The sequence below is a fragment of the Ambystoma mexicanum genome, chromosome 10 (assembly GCF_040938575.1).
Source record: "Ambystoma mexicanum isolate Mex_15411 chromosome 10, UKY_AmexF1_1, whole genome shotgun sequence".
In the NCBI taxonomy this organism is placed as follows: Eukaryota; Metazoa; Chordata; class Amphibia; order Caudata; family Ambystomatidae; genus Ambystoma; species Ambystoma mexicanum.
Window position 1 is genome coordinate 1,568,029,249 of NC_090932.1, and position 27,018 is coordinate 1,568,056,266.

Below are 27,018 nucleotides of genomic sequence, written 5' to 3' on the forward strand. Positions count from 1 at the left end.
GGTGGAGAGTGGAAGGGCCCAGGACCGAGGTCGCAGACAGTGGACCAGTTGTAGCAGGGGAGAGGGAGAGAGAAAGCAGAAGCGAAGAGGAAGGTTTTGAGGTGCTTCCGTAAAAGGAGATGGTTCTCCTCAAGATAGTGCGCGGTACAAAACAATATGCCACATAGAACGAACAAGTACAACTTAACCCGTCTTTAAAGCTACTGTATAGTAATTAAATTGCGATATCAACTCATCTAAAGAGTTACTTACATCATATTTGCATTTTCCATTGTGTCTGTGCGTAGGGCAGCCCCGAAATACCACTCCTTCTATGCCGACGTTATTTCTTCTAATGAACGAACATTAAATGGCTATTGTTTCTGAAATTTTATTCATTATCGTTTCTTACGTTATTGCACCACACCCCCAAAAAGAAGTCTTTCGGGATGGTCCCGGCCTGTCAACGTCAAATAACAATAGAACCTTATACTGAGTCGTGGGCCATTCCGGCACCCGAGCAAAAAATCAAAGCAGCTGACCTTCACTTTGAACGAGCACACATTCCTAGTTAGCTACATTCAGTGTAAGGCCATCTCACAGGACTTGAAATTTACACTCCATCTTTGCATTTTGTCTGTGTGCTTTGCAGCCCCAGAGAACCATAAATACGGAGACATTCTATATTTTTTTAAAAATGATTTATATTACTGTTTGGTTTAATTTAATGCGCAAATGAACAAGGTTGGATAGACACATTGCATGTACACTGAGCAATCACTTTTATATACACAATACATAGCTACACATATTCAATGGGCCTGCAACATGAGGAGACTCGAGAGAACAGACAATCAAATTACAATCATTTAAACCGTGATGTGTATTTCTCAATGAGCTCTGCATTAAGTGGCCATGGAACAAAGGCAATGTTGGGTGGAAATGCAGTTGTCCCCTGCACAGGTTCGTTCACAACTCAATTTATGTGCCTATCTAGGACGTCAACAATAAGTCTCTCAATAAACTCATATTGCATATCCTCAAACACTGGTTTGATCACCCATTGTTTACTTCTTTTAGTGAAGGCCTTATTGTAGCGAAGCGTCCCTAAAGTTCCGGTCGTCCTACTTTGTTGACGGCCAACATTATGGTTATGTGCCAAGACCGCTAGAAGAGTCCGATTTATCATGCCCTCCATGCCGAAATGTAATCGTTTTGGCCTGTACTTTAGGCACATATTGTGGAACACCTCCAAATCTCCTGTGTGGCAGAATTCCGTGAGTCCCCTCAAATCTCTTGTTATAGTTTTATCAAATACAATCTTTTCAATGGCTTTGTGAGTGGGTGGTGAAGGAATCAACCACTTCTTCTTCCGTGCCTCCTCTGTGGACAAATGGCCATGTTCACAATTGTGGAAATGTTGGTTTGTGGTCCAGTGGTGAACGTTGCTACAGTGTAGCATTACTGACCGCCATTTTTCCAGTAGAATTTCCAACGACCCTCCACATGTTTTTGAGCTCCACCAAAGATGGTTGCTGATTGACTTGGACCACTGTGAAATACCTTGCATATCTTTTTTTTTACCTGCAGCCGACATTTTTTTATTGATTGTTTTTGCAAGATGCCAAACGTCAAATTGGTGATTTATATTTTTGTACTCTTCTCTCATTGTCTTGGCAATTGAAACGTGTCTGTCCGTGGCTATCAGGTCGATCACCATTCCCCGCGATTGTAGTTCTTGCAATGATGCTACAAAGCCAACTTTCTCCATGGCCACTGAGGATGTGCTTTGTGACACCTGCACGACCACCGAACTCACAATTTTCTTACTTTCCATGTCCTGAAAGTGGTAGGTGCAGTACTTGGCTGAAAATCCTGGGCTGTCGCACTGTCCATCACCGGCTAGCCTGAACCGTTTGCCCGCAAATGTACTATCAATAGACATTTTTTCCATTCTCCAAGCTTCGCTAATGGCTGGAAATAGATAATCGGTTTGGTATTTGTACAACTGAGTTTTCGCAATGAAATGGATTCCCACAAACTGAAAGAAAGACTAACTTTTTAAAACTTGAACCACTAAAAAGTGCAGCCGCTGCACAAAGTAGATTGCCTGCTGGCAGTTGCCCCAGCATGGGCTGTGCAGACCATGAGAAAGGATGATATTTTGTACAGGTGGCATGTATTTTAAGGTTAGTGCCTCGAATTGCACGAGTCACATTAATCAATGGCTCCCCACATACTTCCCCACCAACCGAATGCCCACATTTCATCCGAATAATAATATCAATCAAACAACTATCGAATACAATGAATTTGGCCTCTTTCCTTATACTGTCACTCTGCATCCCAGCTGGTTCGGCCTGTAACGTTGAGGACATATCACTCACATGAAAGGTAGAATCTCTGATATCGTCTTCCGCTATGTTCAGTGATATTGATGGTGTTTCATTGTCGTCCACTTCATTCTCTTCCATTGCAATATCTGTTCCTTCTCCGGCGATGGGTGAATAAAACAATTTCTTCAACTTTCTCGCGGTCTTAGTTTTTGCGGGTGTGGATTCTGTGAATTGATCTCCGATTGCATCCGAACTACCAGGAGGACATTCACTATCAATGGTTGGAAGTGGTATAGCTCCGTTGTCAATCACTTCATATTCTTCCCATTGGCACGATGCATCTCCAGTCTCAAGTCCCTGCCAAAAGGTTTGACAAGCAACATCTCTCGTTCGCTTCACTGTCTGTGTAGATTTAGTTCGTACACCCACTCGCAACTAGAGGACAGATTGGAAAAGGGATGTTCAGTTTAAACACAACTTACAGTATTGAACTATTAACAGTGAAAAACAACATAATATAGTGACCAGGACACTAACCTTCTTTTGCTTTCTTTTCTTTGAAACTTTCTTGCCTCGAACTTCAACATCGGGACGCTGTTGCTCCGACTCGTGTGTGCATGTCTCCACTTCCTCTTGCGCTGCAACGACTATATTTTCATGATAAGCACATCCATCACGCACTGACGCTCCATCGACTCCCTGAAACATAGAACTTTCATTAGTATGTATAATAATATTGAAAACACAAAATGTACTTGGGGACCAATACCCACGTACATCTCAATAGCAAAACACGAATGAACGCTTTGTGTATAACATTCAAACGACAATTATTCACGCATTGTTGATCTAGTTAGATGGAACTGTCAAGATCCATACCTCGGGCTCCTCATAGACTTCCATTGATGATATTATTGAAGATGATGCTTCAGTAACTCCCTGAAACACAGTAATTGCATTAGTATGGTTTTCTATTTTGTTAAAAAGAACATACACTTTGTGCAGGCGTCAACGGCTCATCTAAATAGACCTGCACAAATGATCAGTTGTCTAAAATAAATAATGGATATCTAAATATGATTCGATTTGCTCGATCGTTGGAAGTGTCACCACCCAGAAATCTGCATCAACTACTAGGGGTGATGTTCTTGTAGAAGAAGCTCCAACATCTCCCTGAAACATAGTACTTGCGTTAATAAAGAAGGAAGTATAGCGGATGTAATCACGTCATATGATTTCGCTTGATCGAACTGTCAGTATCCATACCTCGAAATGCATAAGAACATCAAGGGACGATGTAACTGCGGTGCACACTTCTGCAAGCTATTGCGCCGACCCGTAACTGCATGCTCCCCCTTCTTCTTGGACTAATGCTCCATCGACTCCCTGAAACATAGGACTTTCATTAGTAATGAACACAATATTGAAAAAAGAAGACACATAGGAGGGCGACGACAGAAGGACATATCAATGGCTAAAAACGAAACAAACATTGCTTGTAACAATCACGCTACAAGAATGCAAGATCTGATGATCTCCATCGATGGAACTGTCCGGAAACGTACCTCGAGCATCTGAGTGACATCAACGGTTGTCATCAATGCGTTGGACTCCTCAGCATCTCCCTGAAAGACAGTACTTGCATTATTTTGGATAACAATAATTATAACTGAAAACAAAGACTAGAGGACGAGTACAAGGGTGTACCATTAGGTAAAATAATTACACGATAAATTAAAACTATTCATTTACATGCCTAAAACAAGTCAGTGGCAGAATAGCCAAGTAAGATTACCCGATAGGCGCTTGAAGTGGCTGATGACTGCAATAACGACACGGATGGAGAATCTTCCGCCTTCATATTGAGTGGATACATAAATGGGGAAATTATTGTTAGCTAATGCTACACACTACCGCAAGGCCGAGAGATAAATACGTAAACTTGACTCACCAGTGGAGGGATGTGGACGAATAGAGTGGGAATAGCGGTTGAGAGCAATTTTCGCCTCGCTCGCGGTGTGTTCTTCTTTATTAGCAATGATGTGGAGTACATGACTGAGCTAAAGTGCCTGCTGCAGATGCGGTATCGATCACCCCTCTTGTCCGCAAAGACTTCTAGGACTCTACTTTCAAGCTCAGACGGTGGATATCCGCAATATCGGACCCATTCTCTTATCTGATCTATTGTCTTAGGGAAAACATGCATTATAGTACCTTCAGATTTATTATGGGTCTTCGAAGGGCAACCGCCAATGGAACAGGCAGGCATTGTGGAAAGTTCTTAAAAGTAAAGATCAACAATTCTCTATGAATACCAATGTGTTAAAAAATTAAATGACACATAAAAGGTTCAATGCAAGGTTCGTTTTGGTTCTTGGAACTATACACGTTATTCACATGCGGATAAGTATTTGAATAACTTTAAAAAAATAGAAAAATAATTTGACTAAACTCAGAACATGTGACTAGTTCCTTGCATGTTCTGTCTTGAACGAAAAGAAATTGGACGCAAAATGATTATGGTACATGGCCTTACCTTGACGAACAAACACTTAGATGCAGGGATCAGAGTAGTTTCTTGTCGTAGAACAGGGAGCAGTTCACAGGTTGCAAACTGACGAGTTTCCTCGAAGTGGTCACGGAAGTTCACAGAGACGAAGAGCAGATAACCAGCACCTTCACGGGTTGACTAGCAAAGCGCAAAGAAGTTCTCATTAGAAATATGAAGTGGGTTATAAAGAATTCGAAACAGGGGTGTGTTTGTGAATGAATGACGTGTATATGTCGTGGCATTATGCGGTTTGCAGGGGGCCGTCCAGCGTGAGGGGGGACGCTTGGCAGGAGACACGGGGTCTGGAGGTAGACATGGGAACAACAACCCATGCTCTATAGACCACTTTGAAGTGTACATGGTCTTTGGCACCTCTTGGCCTTTATCGCTCCCTGACAGCTCCACTTGTCAGCACAAGTACCCCGGTGCGAACTGCCTTTGATAGGGCGGGGGGTGGATTGGGGCGGTGGTCGTGCAGACAAGACTCGTTTGCCGCAGGGCCTCACCAAGGAGAGGCCATCTAACTGCATGTAAGAGGCAGGCTGCAGGATCTAGTACATGGAAGGCAGGGGGGTGAGTTTATAAATACCTCACCCTCCCAGGAGAATATATGGGTGCAGTTCACCCTGGAGACCCTGGATGCCTAGGCAGTTAGTCAGCAGCAGGCTGGCCTGTGGTGGCAAGGCGGCACGGGCCAGAGGGGGTCATCTCTGTACCCGGTGCCCAAAAGGATGATTTATTATGATCAACCATATTGATTATTTACCGGGTTCAACGGTTATGTGGTTTGAAGGTGGGCGGCCAGCGTGAGGGAGGATGCTGGCCGGAGACATGTGGTGTGACAAGACAAGGCACAGGAAGACTATTCAATGGAGACACACTAGATTCATTTAAAAAATCAAAACAACCATTGTTAAAATATATGTTGGGTTTTATTTTAGATCTTAATTTCAATTGAACATAAATAATAAACATTACACATTGTAAAGTTCCGGTTGCAGCACATCCAGGGAAAATCCGCGGTATTGTCCACTGTCGCTGGGGAAATGTTGTCTAAAGGCAAGTACCGCACAGGCAGGTATTACTCTCCGAACGCGGTGTCCGAGCCTCCCGTGAAGCCAACAAGTGAAGCAACGATAGGCCACCAGCCTGTACCACCTGTGAAAATGAAAGATGCAAACTGTATTAAAATGACAAAACTTTCTTATCACTGTCGATTCAGGTAAAAAATGTCATTCTGCTTTGAAAAAAATTCTATCTAGAAAATGCACAATATGGAACCAATTTACATGCATTCGAATGATATGTCGATGTAATTTTATATGTGGGAGACGACCATGACATAGTAGTGGCATCACTGACATCACAACCTGAGTATACTTACTCGTTACTCGGATTACGCGGACGAACAGTGCTGCGAAGTTCGTGCATAAGCACCATCATCATCCTCAACACGGTCCGTGAGAGGCAGGCTTCCCTGAACTCTGGCAGCTCGGTGATGCATTGCGGACTTGGCTCGCCTTCCGAAATGTAGGCCAAGCACCCGGAATTTTCACGGCAGCAGCAGTTCTCCTCCTCAGTTGGCATTAGCTCGCACCGATTGCACGTGCACCAGGTGGAGACGCCGTCCATGCGACATGGTCCAGGCTCTTCATCCGTTGACTGGTCCTCCCAACTGCCGTCCGAATCCCCATCATTTTCGCGTGCTTGCCTTTCCAGTAGTTCTTCCTCGGTGTACTCGGGCTCGTACATATACGGCATTATTGTAGCCATTGTGTGGTAAAGAAAGTAAAATAATTTACAGAGATGGTACAGGTGTTCACAAGGCCTATAAGCGGTGAAGGTAGCTGACCAGAGCACAGAAACGAGTCACAGAATACTCAAAGTAACACAGAGAGAGTAATGGAATCGAAAATCTGCTGCTGTGTGTTGTGAAACGGTGTGTTTATACTTATTGAGGAAAGAGGCGTCCTGCCATTTCCATGGCGACACTTCATTAGCTGAGGCGCAGCGATTGTTGACACGAAACGTGCTTTGGCGTTGGGAAATGGGCGGTACGCGTCTGCTGATGTCAGGCTCAGGGGCGGGGGATTTGATTTAGTGCCGCAAAAGCAGGTGAGCCAGGTCGATGGGGGGAAATGATAGGATTATCAGAAAATGGCGGCTGATTTCGAGTGCGATAATGGACGAAAAGTCGGGTAAGGTCCATAGGAAAGTTTTCTACGATCTACCGAGTAATGCTTAAAAACACATGGCCGAACCGTAGGGACAATAAAAAAAAAAGTCCCGGAACTATCCTTTAAATTCAGATAGAGCGGGGGGCGCTGTTGAGCGCTGAACAAGATGGCTGCCTGAGGTTTGAGCTCCGTGGCAGGCAGACCACATGATCCTGGTTTGGCACGGTTACACCCAAAGGCTTGATCCAGGCTTCAAGGATTTACGATCCGCTGCCCTGAGGACTCTGCAGCTCAAATCCTGACAAAAATCGGCGCCGGAGTCCCTGATTCTCGGGCTCTGCTACGCCCATCCCCCCACTGGCGGCGCTCCTACGCGCCAAACATCAGCCCCGGCATAGAGACGAACAACTCAGCCTGACGTCCCCGCGACACATCGTCGCTCCTGCGGGGACCCACCGGGTGTAAGGCACACCCCCACAACTCCTGATGGAAGGATCGGCAGCTGCCTGAATAAATCCTTGGTCCGCGCTTCGCTGGCGCGAGGTGGCGCGACCACTTCGGGGAGGCGGCCGCCCTCCGTCGGACCTGACCGGCCCTCCCTTCTACTCGCTACGCCGCGCTGCAGCAGAGAGGCCCCCCCCCCCACCTTCAGTGCGGATTCATCCGTCGGGGTGGAGCAGCTGCGCACCAGCGAGCTCCGAGTGCTACGCTCCCCCGACAACACACGCTGTGCTGTGCCACCGATCCCTAGCGGCCAAAAGGTACGTGAGGGGGGAAGGCCCCCAAGACATCCCCGTGAGGTGCACGCCACGTCCCCCCCTCAACATACTCTCTGCAGTCTCCCACTTGAAGCACCAGCACTCGAAGTGCAACATTTACACTGCCTGCATTGCGCTGTATGGTTCCCACCATTACGCTTCTGTTACGCTCACCTGGTTCCCACGGGGGCGTCGACCGGAACTGGGCCGCTGTTTCCACCAGCGTGACGTGTAGCGCCGAGATGACTGACTGGACTGGCCCGCTCAGCCTAGTTTGTCTGGCTCGCAAGAATATTCTTCTGCAAAGGAGAAGAGGAATTAACCACCCGTGGAATTGAGTGTCAACCCACTGTCCCCACTCCCGTTGTCTTCCCATAGATCACTCTTGATGTCCCCTCCTTAGTCTCACCTGATGGTTTGGAAGGATGAGCTCTCCATCCTGCGTCGACCGCAGGGGCGCATTGATGACCAGTTACTTCACTGGCGTAGAGGAATTGGTGAGTTCCAGTATTGACTCTAAAGTCCAATTGTTCATAAGAGTTCAAATGTCTGATCTTCACTCTGTCCGATTCCTTGCAGGTTGCCGATTAATCCACTTGAAAATTTCCAAATGGCAATTGGTAAGATTAAGGTAAGTCTATTGTGGTTTTCCCCTTAGGGGCCGGGGTACGGCGATGAAGCAGAGTTGACTGCGCCGACCCGAGATGAGTACCTCCCGGGGTAAATCAGGTAAGTCCTTGGGGGTAGCTTGAATAGCCTTAGAGAGTCCCCTTGCTCACCTTGCTGTCTTTGTCTTCTTAGGTGTCTGAGGGCGGCCGCGAGATGGAGAGCGCGTGATGGAATGCTGAAGTACCGCCAAGCAGGTGAGTTCAGCGCGGCGCCGTAGGAATGCGAAGCGATGCTTCAAAGACTTCTGTCTTTCAGTTCTGTGGCGAAATGGATCAGGATTCAGGTAAGGATTAAAGTTAAAACTCCAGTTCTAACCTTTACCCTTCTTTTCTTCTTGTTTCAGGAGTCCCAGGACTGAAGCGGGCGTGGCTGAAGACTGGAGCTGCTGAAAACACGGTGAGCGTTACGCTGCAGCAAGCAGAATAACGCAAAGCACGTGTGGCTGTCCGGGCGTGGTTTAAATAGCCTTGGAAGAAGATCCAGGTAAGTATTCTTCCACAGCCCCACCCAAGTAACAAAATAGTCCCTTCAGTAAAATAGTCCCTCCTAAGCCTCATTTGGCTTGAGTCTTCAAGCAGCATGGTCTGCCTCAGGTGAGTATGCAGCATGGTCTGCTTCAGGTAAGTTATCAATAATGAGCCTGGCGCCATAGGCGCCAGGACTGCACCCAAACAGCCCCTAACTGGGGCTTTTGGGCATGCTCCAAGTGGCATGATGCCTGCTTCCGGGGCTGCTGGGCCTGGTCTGGTCTTCCGGGGGCAGGCATCATGACAGCTTCTGATACGGAGCACACTGAGACAGCGTATTCCATTCCCGCGATCGCGCTGCGGCCTGGATCCTTCATCAGCTCCATTTGACTGTTCCCTGAAGCACCATGCGACGTGGGCTCGCCTGAATCCTCCCGCACCACCTGAATACAGCCTGGGCCACATGAGCCCCCTGTACTATATCTGAAAGTGCCCTGCCCCCCTCCTACATCACTGGTATGTGTGTACACCGCATACATTAATTCGAGCCTCATGTGAGCCGCATTCTCTGCTCCGGTGTCCACAACCTGCACTACAAGGCTGGAAGTTCTTCACCTTCGTACCCCCAATATATGGAAATGGACATTCACTCCTGAGCTCCTATTCTTTGGGCAATTAGGAGGTGCCTCAGCGCCTAACCCTCATGAGGCCCCCAATAAGTGCTTCCTCTATACGTTGACGGACTTGGGTCCTCACCCGCATTCCTCACTCCACAGTCTGTGATCCTCTAGGATGCATTGGCGGTCGCATTCACTGCATGATCGTGAGCACGGTCTCCGGACCCCCTAACTACCAGCCTGATCTTCTAGGCCCCCAAGGCCTGCCTGCACCACACACCAATACACCCGCCTACACAATCTGTGGGCCCGCTGCGTCAGACTGGGTCATATACAATTTACTACTGTTACCCCAGGCGGCCACCCGTGACTAGAGGGGACCCTGGATCCCCCCCTCGCATTGACTGATGCTCCACCAGTTCTGCTTCACTCCACTTGGCCCTCATCACCAAAATGACCAAAGGGGCTGGAAAGAAACAGAGTTCCATCAATATGTTTGTGAAAACTCCGGTGAGGCCGTCGGAGGAGATCCCTGAGCAGCCCCCCCCCCCACCACCCCCCAAGTCATCACCCCCTGTCAATCTGGAATCCCAGAACATGATGGAATTCATCCGCGAGGGCTTCACCACACTCCACTCAAAATTAGATGATATGAACGGTACCATATCCCCTATCAAGGCCCATATTGAAAAGACTGATAGTCGAGTGTTCGAGGTCGAGACCAGGGTGAGCACTGCCGAGGATGGTCTAGGCGCTCTGCGCGCAGAGGTCTCAGCCCTTTCTAACCAAGTACTCGAGGTGGAGAAGAAAAATGAAGAGTTGGAATCTCGGTCGAGGCGCAACAACCTCTGCATTATAAGTGTCCCCGAGAATGGTATTACTGAGCCAATAGAGGACTTTATAGAACATACACTCCTGTCCCTACTGGATTCACCGCGGCTCTCCCCACAGTTTGCCATAGAGCGAGCACACCGGGCCTTGACAGCTAAGCCTAAACCGGGCGCCCCTCCACGACCCATTATAGCCCGAGTACTAAACTTCCGAGATCGAGATGCCCTCCTCAGGGCCGCGAGACTTAAGGGAGAGCTTCTGCTGGATGGCACAAGGATACACCTTTACCCCGACTTCTCTGTGGCTGTCCAACGAGAGCGCAAGACTTTTCTGGCAGTGAAGAGGAGGCACAGGAACCACGAAATCAAATACTCCATGCTATATCCTGCCAAGCTCCGTGTAGAGCACGCCAACCAGATATTTTTCTTCACGATTCCTGAGGAAGCCTCCAGGTTCATCGATGAACATTTCCCAGGTTGATCCTTCGCTCCAGCCATGTTCCTACAATCCCACAGCGGCCCCGACGGGGGGTCATAGTCACAGGCCAACCCCCCGATATAGGGATTACCTCAGTCTCATCTTCCCTAATCGACTCTTCTTGGTTCACCATTATAAGTAGTGCCACACTAATATGTGCAAAATTCTTGTCAAGCTACGTGCGAAACCTCATTGTAGACAAAATGTTTTATTCGGTCCTGCCATTGGCCCGGAGCAGCGCCACCAGTTCGACCAGTTCGGCCCGCAGGCATTGATGCCACTGGTTTGGATTTTAGTTAAAGGGTTACGGGATTTCCATTCCTCTAATTGGGGGAGGGAGGTGGGTGGGGGTCGGATATGTTGGCGGTTATGTTAGAAAAAGCTTGGCGTTGGCAGCGGAGGCGGGCCACAGGGCAGCGGTTAACGTCTGGGGCTACATTGCTACTAATTCAGTCCATTGGTTACTAATATTCTCTTGCTATTTGTTAGGAAAGATTTCATAATTGTAGGTAATTTTCCTTCCATGTGGCAACCCCTAAACTTTTTGCTGTTGTTTTTCACCTTGTTCTTGACTTTGCCAGAGAAGTGCAGCCTTCTGCCGCACTCCTCTGGGCTTTCGCTCCTTTTCTTACGGGGAAACTGACATGCCCTTAAGACAGTCAGTACCGGGGAACGCTGTTTCCCGTAGTTTCTTTTATCGTGTTGCGGCTTTAGTGCAACATGACACAAGAGGGCACTGTAAGCTAAGTTACAGCTCTCTTGGGTCTCTAGCCTTCTACAGGCCCTAGATACTCTTTTAGGATGGTATTTTGATCGGTGCAAGTCATTCAGGGACTGGAATGGTGGCAGCGATCGTTTTGTTTATTTTGAGCTCCTTTTGGCGTTCTGAGCACGTTTTTCGCACTGAACCCAAAATGGTGGCCTGGCTCCCAAAATGGCCAGACCACGAGGCTCCTTTGTCCTGTCCACTGACCGTCTTGCTCCCTTCACCTTCCCAAGGTCGGGCGACCCGGGGCCTTCCTTATTTGGGCATGTACTTTCCCACGAAACGTGGTTGCTTTCGCAGGCTTCTACATGTCGTTTGTGTGCCTCCAGGGTGTGGGCTGGGATGTCTGGTCCCAATACACATCCTGGGTGCCAGAGAGTCTAGGGTGGTGTGAATGCCTGGGACCACCGTGGTCCGTGATTGGTCCACGTATGGTGTGTGTGTTGATGAGCGGATCTCCCATTGGCTCCCCTCCGTTTTGGCGCGAAGGGAACCGTGGATAAGAGGGAGCTGGAAACCCCACTACCATGTCGATCTCCTGAGTTCTCACGAACGAAGGAATACAGGAGCCAAGTATCCTGCAACCCAGAGGCTGGACCGAGGAATTGCTGGTGACCCGCTGAAGGAATCCTCCTTTGCACTGCTGTCGTCCTGTGAAGCCCTTTCCTCCTTGGATCGAACCAGAAGGCCTGTACTGGTGCTTCGACCTTTGGAATAGCAGGAATAGCTATTCCCGGCGACTTCATCATCTCCTGCCAAGTAAGCCTTCGGAAGTGTCTCTGAGCCATCCAGTTGACTGACCAGCTTACAAGGGAGTCCTGCTCTGTAACTGCCGCCAGGTTGTGTTGTATTTCGAGTCCTTGTCACTCTCCCACGCTTCGTACGCTTGGCGTTCCCAGGTCTGAAGGGAGGAGTGTACATTTGGCTTGAATACACACGGCCGCTCCGTTGTCCTGCTGCGGCAACAAACTGTGCTGGTTTCGTCGATTGGGACGTCTTTTTGCTCTACACGACTACGAGGCGTTCCCTGCTCTTCTGAACCTGCCAGCTGCTGAAACTAACGTGGAGAAGCCTGGGTCTGCTTGCTTCGGGGACCGGTGAGTGGTTTAGCTAGGATCTGGTCGCCCTCCTGCAGTATCCCATTGCTTTTCCCTGCTGTGTAAAAACAGCACCCTTTTTGCCGTACTCGCGCTCTGCTTCTGCCCGCTGTGGAGGCTGCGCTTGAGTTGCGGAACCTGTTCTCCTTCTGCTGTGCACTAACCCGAACTGCCTGACTTCCTCCGAAGAGCTTCCCCTTTTGCCCGTTGGCACCGGCGTGGCAGGTACTTTGAGCACAAGGCTCCACTCTTCGCAGGGCTCGGACTTCCATCTAGTTAGGTGCCTCTGAAGGCGAACTAAGTCTAAAGCGTTATCGCACTGCCTGTTTTCCTTTCCTTTCAGGTGGACTACATATTTCGTGCTTTAAACGCTTGCGACTGTGTATTTGTATATATATTGTGTTGATATGGTATGTGTTGGTTTAATATTGTGATATTGTGATTTTCTCGCTACGGTCATTATTTTAAAGGCCTTAAAATAAATGTGTATCTATTTTTGATATAACAACTGTTTGGAGTAGTTTGTAAGCGCTCTTGCTTTGTGTGCTCATTGCGGGCTTTCAGTCACCCTCACCCCTCTTGAGACCTAGTCTTGACCGCCGCGATCGCTACCTTGATTGGTCTGGCTTGTCCAGAGGTTACCCTGTTCCAAGTAATTAGGTTGGCCTTCTGAACTTCTGCGCCACCAGGACAGAGTTCAGAAATCCGTCTTAACACTATTGATCCCACTGCATTGGTGACTGGAAATGACCTGACTTTCATGAGCTGGAATGTGCGGGGTTTGGGCAATTTTAAGAAGATGAGACAACTTCAGCTACAGACCGAACGTCAGGGGACAAAAATCCTTTTTTTGCAAGAGACGCATGCCTGTACCGAGCAATGCATGAGATTTGCTAAAACATGGGGCCCCCAAAGATACTTTACCAACTTCTCCACTCAGAACCGTGGGGTCATGACTCTTATCCACAAAAGTATTAAGTTCACTCTTATTTCCTCACAAGTCGACCCTCAGGGCAGATATGTGCTACTCCATGCTACACTTCAAAACAGAGAAGTAGTTTTACTGAACATATATGGCCCCAACACAGACGACCCAGAATTCTATGCACATCTCACTTCCCTTCTCAATGATTTCCCTCTGGTTCCCATACTCTGGGGGGGAACACGATTTTTTATGTAGACCTCGTCAACTCACCAAGGCAGCCTATACTGCACTGTCATCCCTACCCCGCCTTGCTATGGTAAGATGCATGGAGACTTTTCCTCCCTGGCTCTCGTGCCTACTCCTTCTATTCCTCAGTGCATGACTCCTATTCCCGAATTGATAGATGGGTGATCACTGATGTATTGATAAAACATGTTGGTCAACTCCTGATCCTTCCTAGAACCCTATCTGACCACTCGCCAGTTACCATTACCGTGGGGTGGGGTCCAGTTCGCAACCAAACTAGGCACTGCAGAATGAAACCACACTCCCTCCTTGACCCGTTGTTCAGCGCCAAACTCGAGATAGCTATTGAGGAGTTTTTTTTAATAAATACTGGTTCAGTGTCTTCGCAGGCCGTGCTCTGGGAGTCCTTTAAGGCTTTCATTAGGGGTAGAACAATACGGAGGGGCATTACAGAGAGCGAATACAAACTATCGATCCTGGAGCAACACTCTCAACCCCTGAGACGCTGGCATCTATAGGGGAGGAGTTGGACACATTCCGAGCCCTGGCGGACCATGAGCAAACATTTTTAGATAACCCCGGCCTGGCGAGGAAATATAGAGAGGGGGAGCGCCCTGGCTGATTCCTTGCTAGACTCATCCGCTGTGAAATGGATGCTCCACATATCCTCGGGATCAAGAGGCCTGACTGCTCCCTTGCTGTCACTTCGCAGGACATCAACTCAATGTTTCACACATTTTATGAAGACCTGTACTCCAACTCCGATGAGGCCTCAATGGCGGAAGTCGACTCCTATCTTGATGCCCTCCCTCTATCGGCCCTCTCTCTTGAGACCGCGGGGGCCCTCGACTCTCCGCTCACCCTGGAGGAGCTCTCGGACGCCATAGTCTCCCTTTCCTCAGGGAAGGCCCCAGGCTCTGATGGCATCCCGATCGAATTTTACAAACGCTATAAGGCTATCCTACTCCCTCACTTACTAGCTCTCTGGGAGGAATCAGTAGAGGCGGGCATATTCCCCCCATCGCTCCGAGAAGCCACAATAACGGTTTTACTCAAGCCTGGCAAATCTCCCACACAGTGCGGATCGTACCGTCCGCTCTCGCTTATAAATTGTGATGTCAAAATATACGCCAAATTGTTGGCGTTAAGGCTCGCACCCTGTATGCCATCTATCATCCACCCAGATCAAGCTGGTTTTATCCCGGGTCGCTCTACCTCTTTGAACCTAAGGCGTATCTTCAATATAATCAGTAGAATAAGCCCCAATGTGCATGCGGTGGCCGCTACTCTTGATATGCAAAAAGCTTTTGATTCAGTCTCTTGGAAATATCTTTGGCGGGTCCTCGAACAGTGCAAATTTGGACCCACCTTCCTCTCCTGGGTCAAAATGCTATATTCAAATCCTGTGGCTAGGGACCGCACTGGACCGGTGCTCCTCTCTCTTTAAGATTGCTAGGGGGACGAGACAGGGTTGCCCGTTTTCTCCTCTGATCTTCGCTATTGCAATAGAACCATTTGCTGACATGCTGCGCCAATCCCATGCACATAGAGGGCTCTGCATGGCGGGCCAGGCGGACAGTGTCCTTGTACGCTGATGACGCACTGCTCTTCATACGTTCCCCCTCTGTCAATCTGGCCCCGATACTGAAGGACATCGTCCACTTCGGCCGCATCTCGGGCCTCAAGGTGAACTGCTCGAAATCCACTCTCTTCCCACACACAGGTTCCACCCCTCGCCCTCCGGACACCATGGGCTTTACATGGGCTCAATCAAAAATCACCTATTTGGGTATAGTAATCACACGAGAATTTGAGACGACCTTTGAAGAGAACTATCAAAAATATCTCACGCATCTGGCGACTAAGGCACTAGCCTGGAGTACTCTGCCAATCTCCCTTGCCGACAGGATAGGACTACTGAAAATGATAGTGTTACCCCAGTTACTCTATAGGTTCACCAACATCCCTGTATGGCCAGGCGAGAGCTTCTTCCGAGCCCTGACCCACACCATTAATCCCTTCTTATGGCACTCGGGTGCAGTCCGTCTTAAACTGGATACTCTGTCCGCTCCTATGGCCAATGGTGGCTTTGGAGCACCTGATTTTCTTAAATACTGGCTGGTTTCCCAAATTCAATATACATCGTACTGGTTTAACTCGGCGGACCCCCCACCGCACGTCAGACTCGAAAAACTAGCGGTCAGCGACCGTGATATCCGTTCCCTGGTAATACATCCCACCCCGGTGGCACTGGGCTCACAGGAACCGGTTGCCTGTACGCCCTTAGCATTAACGAAAACATGGAAGCTCCTCAATACCGCTCACCCATTGCATGGCAACCTTCCACTCTGGAACTTTCTCCCGGGGGTCCCACAGGTACCGCCACCATTGGTCCGTCGTTGGGCTGAGGCGGGATATGAGCTGCTTCGAGACGTTTTTGTGCAGGGTATTTTTGTAGAATGGCCGGACCTACCGTTGCCCTTGAGATGAGGCCAGTGTGCATGGCTTCAGTACTCGTCCCTACGCAAAACTCTTAAACGGTATTACCATATGTTCCCAGCACTGCCACCGGATGACCCCGCCATTGAAGAGCTGACATCCCCTACCCCACCAGAGGCAAAATATCTAGGCTTTACACCATGATGCAATCCAGATGTACTCCGAAATTCGCTAAACTGAGGCGGGCATGGGCGGACGACCTTGGGGTGAAGATGACGGATGAACGATGGTCCAATATGTGTGCTCGCACACACCTGGTATCCTTTAACTCCCGCTTTCAGTTGATACAGCTTAAGGTATTGCATTTCATTATAGCCCGAACAGATTGCATCACATGTTTAGCGATCACTCCCCAGGTTGCCCCAGATGTGGTCAGGATACTGCCGATTACATTCACATGATTTGGTCCTGTCCCCGCATTCACCAATTCTGGGGCATGGTCTGTTCAACCATATCTGCAATGCTTGACCACCCTATTGACCCCTCCCCAACACTATGCCTCTTTCACGACTTCTCCGGACTTCCTCGGAACTCCAGGAAGCTGGCTGGCCTTTGCATGCTCCTTGCAGTACGATCCATACTACTCTGCTGGCTATGCCCTGCACCTCCCACTCATGCTCAATGGCTCGGAGCGGTCACATGGGCCTCAGATACTGAGGAAACCTGGGCTTATCTACAGCCCACTCACTCTAGACCCAGGGATATCCGGCTTAGATTTTGGTCCTATATGTCCGATCTGTGTGCAACCTCCCAGGGTACCTCCCCTGTCCACTTGGGGTCCCCACCATAAAACACTGTCCTATTATGATCTGTTAACTCTGTATTGGTATCTGAAGAACGTACTCATGTTGGAAACAGTTACTGAATGCCTGTATTCTTCTCAAATATAATGGTAATGCACTTGCCTAACGTGTTGTTCGCCTGTGTTCTGCTGCCAAGCTAAATGAATAAAAGTTTTTAAAAAAAAAATTCTGATAGAGCTAATACTCCTATGATTCCAAAACAATCATTGACTCCTTTTGAATTTCCTCTTGAAACCATGATTAATAATGTAAGTGAAGTAAATCCATTTAAACAATGTGCAGAAAGAAAAAGCTAATTGTAACATTGGGGACTTCAAGTCCCACAATGTACAAAGTAATGGAACGAGGGAGAAAGATTTGTAGGCACTGGAATGCAAGGTGCAGTATAGTGATTGCAATGACCCACACTGAGAGGGATTAGTGGGTATTAAAAAAAATAAAAAAATCTGGTGCAGGGCAGAGAAAGTAGCAGGAAAATAAGCAGAGGGTGGAGTAATTATCTTGACTCCACGTTGCAGTGGCAGCAGAATTTATAGGGAAGAGGAGGCGTCGCCGGTTGTGAAGCAAGTGAAGCAAATAATGGTTTTGTGAGGGTCTCTACCATGAAGCACTTTGTAGGTTTCTATGCAGCAGCTGTGCGGCGGGAAGGGTTAATTCAAAATGCTTTCCCCAAAGTATAATAATTTGTAATCATTTGTTTTTTATACAGTGCTTTAATCTAAAGTGAGCTCCGGTGGCAGGTGAGAACCGGAGTGCTTGTTGAGCGAGGAACGCTCCTCTCCTGACCGGCAAGGGCCGCGAGGTGCAGAAGAAAGCAGTTTACCCTGTAACAGGAAGCGGGGGAAGCAGAAGGAACGAAGGCAGCGGGGTGAGCAGATGCGTATGTAGCACCCAGTGAGTCCACTAGTTGTATGTGACCCCAGAATGCTCCCTAATCGCCTGATAACCCGCGTTAACAATATTGAATACCAAATGAATGTAAAGAAGCGGAATTGGCAGACTAAGAATAACTTTGCATATCAATCTGATGCTTACCAGCTAAATTGGCAGAACAACAACATTTGGGGCAGAGAGGTCAATATTAAAAGACCTTAACAACCAATATTGCCAAAACCTGAAGAGGGCAATAAGGAAGCAGACCAATTGTAAAACCTATTGTCACAGAGAAGAGGCAATAGTTAAAGACCCCAACAAGCATTGTCCAAGCCAAAGAAGAGCAAGTGTGATACTAACCCATTATCAGAATTTGGTTGATGTAGGAGTGGGAAAACAAGTGTGACGGAAGGGCTGACCTCCTGATGGCCAACATTCAGGAGGAGAGGAGCATAATCTGCATTGCAGCTATCAACTCCAAGGGTGGAACAAACAACATCAAATGCGTTATGTTTTCCCAGAACAAGTAGTCCATAATGAAGCTGTTGATTATGATATTGTGAAAACCAAAAGAATTTGATGTGGCAAAAGAGCTGCTTTGCTGATAGAGTGTGTTCAGGAGGAGAGGAGATACTCTGCATTACATGTGGCATAAACAGTACAAATGTGCTTCATGGCTTTTCAGAAGAAGTGTTTATTACTGAAGTTGTTGAGAGTCAAAAGATTTACCAAGTTGTATGAAGCAAACTTTACTATAGAAGTACTTGCAGTATAGTTAGAAGCTTTTAGTCCTGGCAGGTGAGTATACCAGGTAGAAGATATTGAAGTACTGTGTTGAGGTTAAAGACTGTGCAGAAGAAGTGGCAAGGCCACTACATGATTTTTTGAATCATTGTGGAATTATACTAAAACTATTTCTGTTACTATCAAGGAACTATGAAAGTGTTGTTGGTTATTAAGAAGTTGTATTGATCTTTTCATCACAAGTCAAGAAACCAAGGTTTTTTTATTTCCTTTTGGAACTGTTGGAAAGTCCCACAGAGACCTGTAGGAGCAAGAAAACCTTATCACCAGAACGTTTTTATAATAAAAAAACATTCCTATTTTGTACTGTTGCTGCAAATTTCTGCTTTGAATCTGGCAAAGGGAACATTACCCAGATCACAAGGAGAAACAGTCATTGAGTATATGTTTGAAGTAACTGTGATTTTGTTCTATTTTGAATTGCCATATATTTCCTTCATATGGTTTTTTGTATGTATACGTGTGAGGGACAGATTCCTTTTGTTAGTGTTTCCTTTAGTTTATTTGATAGGCAGGGAAATTCTCTTTAGGGTAGGGATAGTGAGGTGTTTATCAAACCATTGTAAGTGAATAAAATGGCATCTTATGAAAAACCTTCACACAGTTGTCCGCCTTACATTTCGGACCCTCAGAGTATTCATTGCATTTTTTGGAGAAATTGTAATTCATTGCATTCACTTCCAAGTTTTGTAAAAGGAGGTTTTGATGGGTTGTACTTATGGCCAGTCAAGTTGGTTCCTAATTGCACCAATTGTTGTGAGTATGGGGAGTTTATGTGTGGTTGTTTGAATAATATATGACTGCTGAAATTGTAATTTTTTATTGAAATATTTTTTTCCACATGTGTGTGGATTGCAATAGATTCAATAACAATATTTGTGTACTTTGATTTTGGAGTAAAGGGAATGTTTCCCTTCTGGACACTTCAAAACAGATACAGTTCCTTTTTTTGATTTCTCGTGTCTTGTATTGTTACAATTGCATGCATCACCCTAAAGTGAAGTGTGGTTAGGATACTTTCTAAAAGTAACCAAAAAGCCATTATTTAAAAAGTTATAAGGCTACAATATGCCTAAGACAAGATGGCGGCAGCTGTGATATTTTTACGGTTTTTATGACCTTTCACTTGCATTTACCATAAATGGCTAGCACTTTGAGAAAGTCGCGCCACAGGGTTTTGCTTGTTCTTTCGACATCATGTTCGTTGGTCGCCTTCCTGCCTTCTGAGGTCAGGAAATGCCTTATATGGAAAACACTTGCCCAAAGAAAGCTGTAGCTTTCAAAGGCTAAAGGGAAATTACTGTGTGTGGCCAGAGGAGGGGGCTGGAGCCATCTAGTCCCAATGTACACATCACTGGTGCCTGAACGTCTGTTGCTGGGCAGATGTTGTGACAAGTGGCTACACATGAATGGATAGACACTGCCAGTTTGAATGGTGCAGCTCCTTTCCATTGGTGGCTTGGGCTTGCGCCGAGCCCAAATCCTGGATAAAAGGAGTACTCTTGCAGATATTCGACAGATCATTGGAGCCAACACCTCCACGAAGAAGTGCAGCCGCCGACTACCAGAGGATATCCCCTGCAGCTGACCAGCATAGACTCCAATGCTGTCCAGGTGAAGTACAGCTCCTTTGCCCTTATCTCAAGAAGGCCTTCACTGGTGCTTCAAACACTGAACCAGTGGTAACAACCAGTCTGGACTCCTGCTTGGGGATCTGTACCTGCTGAGTCGTTGCAAGTGTCCCTGGACCAACCAGTGGACTAACCAGCTCTCTTCTGGGCTACCTGGCTGCAGTCGTTGCTGTTCCGAGCAGAGCCTTGGAGTTTTACAGATCTTTGGCTTTTGCCATAAGTCACCTGCTCCTGCATTTATAGCCGTCTGACATCAAGGGAAGCTGTGCTGGGCTGGCTCCTGTGTTTGCCGCTGTAAGAACATCTGTCCTTGTCTGACCGAGGTGACCTCTGTTGAAACTTGTCATCTACGTGTCCTAGAGGTGTCCCATGGCTGCCTGTCCTGCAGAAGTCTTCATCTTTCCTTGTTGGGTGTTCGACTTGAAGCTGTATGGAAGGGACTTCAAAGAACTGCGACCGACAAACTCAATTCTGCAGCTGAAAGTAAGCCCTGCAGTCTAGAGGACGCTTGCGAAAGGAACAAAAACAGAGCAACGAGCCTACAACATCCACAATCAGTGTCTGGATGACTGAGCCAGGGGGGGTACCTTTACATATCTGTTGCTGATCCCCTCTGTTGCCCATAGGGTCACATAGGTGTAAAGTCCTGACCCTAACTCACACTTATCTGACCTTTGGTGTTTGACCAAGGGTCAAGGATCCCTCTCTAGGCCTTACTTAGTATGTTCGGATTGAGTCGAGTCCTTACCTGAACTTAAGCTAACTTTTTGACTCTTATTAATCATAACCACTGGCACTTCAAATCTCAATATAAACCTACCTGAAATGGATCTACTTTGGAACTGGTGACATTTGGGCGCAAGGCCCCAAACCATTTTAGGGTTGGACTTTATAACAGTTAGCAGAGCTGTTCTGTGATTATTGTAAAGAGTTCTCACTATTTCTAGGCATCTGAGCACTTACCTGTGTTTCACTGGTCAGTGAACCAAACGCTATTTCTTTTCTTCTTACTGGGCAAGAAGTGTCAAGTAAGTAGTTACTGGTGGTTTGTGGTGGTGTGCGTGGGGGAAATCTCTCTGAAAATCTCCGAAAATCAATTTTGGCAAAATTAAATTTGAAGTGAACTGTCTCCCGGGGTGGGGCAGAGGTGGAGAGATGGACTACGCAAGCTACTCGAACTGGGTTTTGCTATAGTCCGTTAAAATTGTATTACAGTTTTGCCATGGACATTCAAACCTTTAATTTTTTAAGACTGTCCCTGCGTATGTAGCATTGACTTTTATTGTCTGCGTGTGACGACGGCCCACTATAACTTCGAGTGACTAAAGTACCCCTGCCCGCATCCATTTGCATATGTACTGGAACTTTCTATGTACTAATGCTAGGAGTATTGACCTTTGGCTTTTACTAGCTTTTTTTGAGATTTTATTATCTTAATGCTCAGATTGTTTATTTTTTTTTATTCCCATTTTTAACTTCAATTTTTAATCAACCTTCTTTTATTCTTTCTGTGTCCTATGGTGCGTCTTGTGGTGTGTGTGGACCCTGCTCTTCTATTATCAATTGGCAACTCAATTCAAGCAATTTTGCACATTGTATTTTGCACCTTAGATTGCTCGCCCTGTGTAGTTTTGCATGGTGTACTTCGCATTTCATACAGTTTATATTACTACAAAACTATATTTTGGGCTAGTGTGCTAGGGAGCGCAGATTAAAAGTGTCTTATAGCGTTCCTAACCCCATAGATATCTTGGTGGAGTACTGGGCTACCAAGTGTGGGCATCCGGGAGGACCTAGTGCTACCACTGGTATAGCACCTGGAGGGCACCAACAGGTACCCAGGGGTGTACAAAGGTCAAACAAAAGGCTAAACATTTGGCCTCACCAGCGGTGGGCCAAAAAAAGGTGTATAAACGTATCAAACCCATTAGGGAAGCCAATGTCCTAATAGGGGAAATAGAAGGTCTGCTTCACGACTTGGATGGCACATGATTGATGGCTTGTGAGTGCCCTGTGGTCAATTCTAGTTGTGCTATTGCCCAGGACAGTTGCAAGGATATGGGTGCAATAGAGGAGTGAAGAGAGCAGGATCATGTTCACGAAAGAGGCAGGGATCCTTCTCTGCACTTAAGGGAGACAGCCCAGGAGGGATCCCCATGCCAAATATATTGTGGAAAAGGCAGTGGGACAGGAGGGCGGGGTTTATTACCAGCTACCCGTCCACTGTTTGAAAACTAGCAGGGGCTGGCGGATCCCAAAAGGGTAGTGTAATTGAAGCACATTCTAACCCTGTTTGTAATGATCCTATTGCTTCACTGTCCCCACAATACCCTACCCACCAACCAACCCAACATTCTCCCATTAAATCTACCATTAGCTTGGATTTATCTGCTATGGTTGAGGTAGAAGGCCCTAAGGGAGGTAAGATGGGGTCTCTGGAGTGTTAGATAGCTCTCAAGGGCGGTGGGATTCATACTGTTGCTCCTGATATTAGATTATCTCACCCTACTTGATAGATCTCTGTCGAACAGGTAGAACCCCAACCAGTTGCATTTAGATTCTGGTAATGCACTTCAGCCCATTGTGGAAACCCATGATCTATTATTGCCTGGGCTGGTGGAGAAGGGGGCCCTGTGCCAAGTCCTGCCCGTTTTAGTGTTGAGTGTAACTGCAAATGGGAAATTCACCAGCAAGACTTAATGCTGGAGATAGGTACCCTAAAGGGGATGTTCAGCAGTTTGTCTCGTACTGTGAAATCCCAGGGGGAAAAAATGCTGGTAGCCCAGAGGGAGATTATACACTTGACCACCAAGTTACAGCCCAACTATGCAACCGTGTTGATACATCAAAGGTCTCAGAGGAAGGAGTGAATCGTTCCAGGGGGAACATAGCTAACAAGACTAAGGGGAAACAGGTATCAAAGCCACCAAGTACCCGTTTAGTAAAAGGTCTGATGATGGCCAAATCCATCACTTACACTATAAATAATCATGTGGCAACGCATCCTCCTCGAAGCATGCAGGAATCCAGGCATGGTGATAATAGGATTGTTGCCCAACCAAGCAGTAATATTTTCGTTGCCCCTGGGATAGCTCCCAAATCACATGGTAAACTTTTATTTATGTGTAATGTCCCCAAACTTGGGTTGGGCATTTTTGAAAACAAAGATTCCTATATCAACAAGGGCATTAATTGGATTTGGCATGTGAGGGGAAGGGTGCATGTCCATTATAAGAAATATCATAGGAGCCTGGGGTTATAGGATGTGGAGTTGACCCTCACAAATCCAACTATGGCAGATGGAATCTTGTCAATTGAGTCTAGGTCATATAACCCCCCCCCCCCCCCAGGCTCCAATGTTTCCTTGAGAGCTTTGTTACCTGTGATATCTATAAGGCACCTCACCAGACTCATGACTTTGGTGGCGGTGTACTTGGGGTGGGAACCCAAAATGTGTAGAGCGAGCACGCCGGATCTTCAAATTGTTACCTCCACTAACCAAGAAGGGCTTATTATGCTTATTTTCAGTGTCTCCAATAGGCCATACCGGCTTAAGCCCCTGGCAACCCTGAATCAGATTTGTGATATAGTGAGCAATTGGGATCCCAGGATGCTAAGGGTGGGACATATTCTAGTCGGGGGTAATTTCAACCTTCAGTTGGAACCCCTCCAGGAGGTAGAGGGGCTGTGGGATGATGTGGAAGCTGCTTGGAAAATCCCGTCCTTGGAGACTAGCTATCTCACAAGGGTCCATAGGTATGCCATGGATTCAGTAAGGCTATTATATGGGCTGGCTAGGAAGGCGTGCAATGGAAGGCGTGTGGAGGACAGACCAGAAAGGATACCTTTTTCGGCTCTGGATGTTCATCCAGGATTGATTATATCTGAATTGAGATGAGTTACTGGGAGGTGGTGGAGGAGTTTGGTGTTTTGGAGCACCTAGTTAGTGATCACAACCCCCCCCATAGGGTTGAAATGGTGTGGCAAAAAACAGAAGATTAATCAATCTAATGTACCAATTAGAATATTTGGGAACGCAAGACGTACAGTCAAGTGGGACAATATTTTGACAACAGGTTTAAAGCCCTCGATTTACTTGTCTGCCTGGCCCTCCATTTAAAACATGCCTACCCAATGGTGGAGATGGTGAGATTCTATCTGAATTCATTGGACTGATCTCTGAGCTCAATCCATGGTTTTCCAGGCTAAAACCTCAGTTTAAGCCGAAGCCAGCGCACAGTTCTCCCTGGTTCGATTCCAACTGTAGCAGACAGGCCAAAGAGGCATTCTTCATTTTTGAGTACACCGGGGAAGGAAAATAAAGAAGGTCTACATCACTTGATTAGCAGTTATGAGAGCGTTTGGAAACCCAAGAAGTCTGAATTCCTCAGGGGGGAAATGGAAGAAACTGAGAAGAGCTGCCATCGCCAAGGACTGCAAGGCCTTCTGGTCATTGGTCTCGGAGCAGAAAGAATCCAAAGATAATTATCTCCACTGTATGATCACTGAGGAAGAATGGTTTCTCCACTTTGACGAGTTGTATGATGAAGTGGTGTTCTCTGACAATCCCTGTGGATTGGAACTGGATGGTCCAGTGGCTGAGCGGGCAACCAATAGGGGGCCATATGTCAATATTACCCTGCCTGTATTGAGAAATGCTTTGCTGAGCTCGAAGGGTCAAAAGGCCCCTGGACCAGATAGGGTACCGATTGACCTCTAGAAAGACTAGCCAGACATTTGGGTGCCGGTCCTAACTAAGCTGTTTCAATCAGTGGTTAACCTCAACAGGGTTCCCGCCTGGTGGCACTGTGCAGAGATCATTCCTATATACAAGAAGGGGGTGGGGGGACAGGGGTCAACCAATTCATTATGGGCTCATTTCGCATCTCAATGCATCAGGCAACCTTTTTGCTAAGGTTATCTTCCAGCAATTGCTGGAGTGTGTTGAATCCAAGGGCCTGATTTCCCACCTCCAAGCTGGGTTCCGCCAGGGGATGAGTACAGAGGACCAATTTTTTCATCTCTGCATTATCATACAAAGATACTGTGTCTTAAAAAAGGTGAGAGTGTATGCAGTATTTATTGATCTCCAGACAGCTTTTGATAGCGTCGCTAGAGAATTGCTCTGGCAGGTTTTGTTAAAGCAGGGGGTACCATATTACCTGGTGGCAGTGATTGTCCAACTTTACTCTTGTAATACCACTGTGGTGAGATGGGGCCCAGAGGGTGAGACCACAAGCCAGTTCCCAGTTAACAGAGGGGTGCTGCAAGGCTGTGTTCTTACCCCGGTTCTGTTTATTCTTTATATTAATGAGCTCATAATAGCCCTGCTGGCTGACTGCCAGGGTGCATACCTGGATCCCCCTAAACTGGGCTAGGATCTTATCCAAGCACTGCGTTTTGCCGACACCTGGGTTAGTTTGCTCTTACACCAATGGGTATCAAAAGAAGCCTGGAGTGTTTTGTTTCCAAGTGTGCCCAATTGGGCCTTGTGCTCAATAGAAGCAAAACTAAGGTCATGGTGTGTAAACCAAAGAAGTTTGGGGTTACAACATTGGGGCTGGAAGTAGAGGGGACAATCCTGGAACAGGTTACCCACCAAGATTATCTGGGGGTACGATGTTCTGACAATGGTACCTGGGTGGGCCAAATTAGCAAATGGCAGTCCACCCTGGAGAAGAATATCGGTGGCCTGAAGGTTTTTTGGGTCGAATGTTGGGCAGGCTGTTCATCAGCCCTTGACATTTATCCCATCCAGGTTACCTCTGCTGCCTTTTATGGAGACAAGATATAGGGCTGTTTCAATTTTTCTAGTTTTGGGGGTGGCCGAGCAAAAATTCTTAAAGAAGCTCCTTAGGATTACCATATGGTATTCCAACTGCCCTACTAATGGTGTGGTTTGGTCAAGCTAGTTTGCTAACTAATATGGAAACCTGTCCTCTACTGGGTTAGGCTATGGAGCTCAACAGACCTTGGCAAATATCGGGAAGCTCTTACTTACGCTTGTTGTGTTATCCGTGGGGTGGGGAGGTGTTGCTCTCTTCCTTTGCTGGGCTATGTAATGCAACAATTTGCAGTGGCAGGTCTGGAAGATCTTTGGAATATTGGAATAAGCCTTTTCCTATGCCTACTGGTTCAAAAATTGATGTTAAGGGATTTGCTACGTATAACAGCCAGGAACACCATGTTTGTATGTGCTTAAAATTGAAATCTAGACTGGATTCTCTCTTCTCGAAACCTATTTTGGAGGGAGAGCCCTATTTGGATCTCATTTCACCTGCCTATGCTCGCACCTTGTTTGTTAAATTTTAGATTGGGCACCCTACAGGTGGGAGCATTCACATGTGGTTGGACGGAAGGCTCTCCATTGGTTTGTCCAGTATGCAGCCTGGCCCCTGAATCAGTAATGCATTTCTTGCTATTTTGTGAATGTTATTGTGCTCTAAGGAAAATATACCCAATCCCATTGTTTGAGAGAACGTGTCGGAAGCAGTCGAGAAGCAGTTGCACTA

General features: G+C 47.0%; 1 protein-coding gene across 4 annotated transcripts in view; it reads right to left on the minus strand.

The window, feature by feature from the left end:
- Positions 1-27,018, minus strand: part of SMPD4 (sphingomyelin phosphodiesterase 4) — a 669,498-nt gene that overhangs the window by 111,635 nt on the left and 530,845 nt on the right. The gene's annotated exons all lie outside the window — the stretch shown is intronic.